At 36.6% G+C, this 2,118-nt stretch overlaps 1 long non-coding RNA gene across 1 annotated transcript; it reads right to left on the reverse strand.

The window, feature by feature from the left end:
• Positions 1 to 769: 769 nt before the first annotated feature.
• LOC115928106 lies at positions 770 to 2,118 on the reverse strand. The gene is made up of 2 exons (XR_004065879.1): positions 1,336 to 2,118; positions 770 to 1,221 (listed from the first exon to the last, which is right to left on the reverse strand). It is a non-coding gene; the product is annotated as an uncharacterized LOC115928106 (long non-coding RNA).

Below are 2,118 nucleotides of genomic sequence, written 5' to 3' on the forward strand. Positions count from 1 at the left end.
GACTGTATAGCCCGGCATATACTCAGTACTTAATTCAGACAGATAATTATTATTCAACCCCTGTTTAAAAATTCTGTCTCACCACGCGTTCGCACAACAATACAAGGACCGTGAAATCATCGTGACATCATGACCCATCAGTGCCATCACATCCCATCTAATCCAAAGTTTTACCATGAACAATCATTCTGGCTTTGGGCAAAGCTTATTTGTTCCCAGTGTTATGACAATGTTATGACAATGATGATAATGATTATTTTGTATGCACCCAAAGCATCCACAAAATATTCCTATCTAGTTTTTACCTTAATAATACGTGCATCCGATCAATTTCTTGTCTCTTTGTTTTTCCTTTGCTGTATATTTGTTTAAAACATTTATTTGTTTGTTAGTTTATTTGCTTGTTTCTTTTTGTTTCTAAATTTATTTGTATTATTGTTGTTGTATTGCGGGGGTGGGGATGTATAGGATGCATTATATAAATTGTGGAAGGTTCTATGTGCGTGTAGAGTGAATTTTGTGTGGGTGTAGGTGTATGGAATGGTGTGTCAGAGTTTGGTTGTACATGTAGTATTCTTTTCAAACCGTTCAGTAAATAATGTACTCAACTGTGTTAATAAGTGAAAACTCTTGGAATGCATTTTCACGCCTCATGCATCCCCCTTCCACCTCTCTCTCTCTCTCTCTCTTCCTTCATTTTCTCTATCGTTCAACTTGAGGAAAGGAAATTCAACTTAACTGACTATGACTTCATTGACTTGAACTGTACCACGAGTCTGATCTTCAATTTTATAGGGTCCGATAAACAACAACCAAATAGAAATACAAGGCTTGTGATATTAAAATCTGTTGCTTTATATTGTCTCGTCGTAAATCAGGAGGAAAATAATCTCACTCTCAAACGGTTTGGTATGTCCACGTGACAGGTAAACAAAGCGATACGTCCATTCCAGCTCGAAAGCACTAGCGTATACGAAAGGAGGGGGAGTAGACTGCTCCATTGCCCGTCCGCCCCAGAAAAAAAGGGGAAAAATGACAATAAAACTCAAAAACTTCTAACATAATAATATACGAAGTGTATTGGAGATATCCATTGTATTGTTGAGTATGTTGTTGTTTGTCGTTAACGATATTGGTAGTGGTTGTTATACTTGTTTGTAATTTCGATTCTGTTTGACTGGTGACAAGTACAATTTACACGGAAAATGTAACATATTTAACCTGTTTCAAGGGTGTGATATGTTTTTAATCAAGGTTTTTACATACTTATTCAAGGCAAGCCGAATATCTCGGAAGATTAGCAGATGTTTCCCCTCAAAATGTAACATATTTAACCTGTTTCAAGGGTGTGATATGTTTTTAATCAAGGTTTTTACATACTTATTCAAGGCAAGCCGAATATCTCGGAAGATTAGCAGATGTTTCCCCTCAAATATTAAAGCGACCTTTAAAATTACGAAGATTAGTAAATTACTATTCGATGTTTAAATTGAATTGAATAGGCTACAGCTTATATTTTCATAGAACAAACATATGCAGGTCGATGCATCAAACTGAACGATTACAAACATCCAATGCAAAAAAAGCTCTCACAATGGGAGGAGGACACCCCCCCCCCCCTGCCCCCTGTCAAGAAATCTCAGATACGCTATGTCCATAAGGTTCGTTTTGGGGTATGTCCGTGACCATATCAAAATTCATTGAGATATTCATACAGCAAATAGTATACACGATGTTTGCATTGGCTAGTGATAAAAGATAATATAAGTGCATTAGTTTACACTCACCTAAAGTAGCCCTTACAAGATAAAACTATATTTGCTTATCATTAAAAAATAATTACATTCTAAAGATTTGCTCATAAATTCATGAATCATTATTCATTATTCATTCATAAACCTACACTGTAGTATGTACTGAATGTCATCTGAAAAATAAAATATATATATGTTTGTTCTCCCTGTGGCTATCAATATGTAACGTATATTTGTTTGACTGATATGACATGTTACTAGCCCTACAACAGGGGTCGAATAATAGTGGCTCAACTTGCCCGGTTCCCTGAGGGGGTTGCACTCAGCGCTCAAAATACACGGGGGCGGTGGGCGATTCGCCCCC

The sequence above is a fragment of the Strongylocentrotus purpuratus genome, unplaced genomic scaffold (genome assembly GCF_000002235.5).
Source record: "Strongylocentrotus purpuratus isolate Spur 01 unplaced genomic scaffold, Spur_5.0 spur5_scaffold_21, whole genome shotgun sequence".
In the NCBI taxonomy this organism is placed as follows: Eukaryota; Metazoa; Echinodermata; class Echinoidea; order Camarodonta; family Strongylocentrotidae; genus Strongylocentrotus; species Strongylocentrotus purpuratus.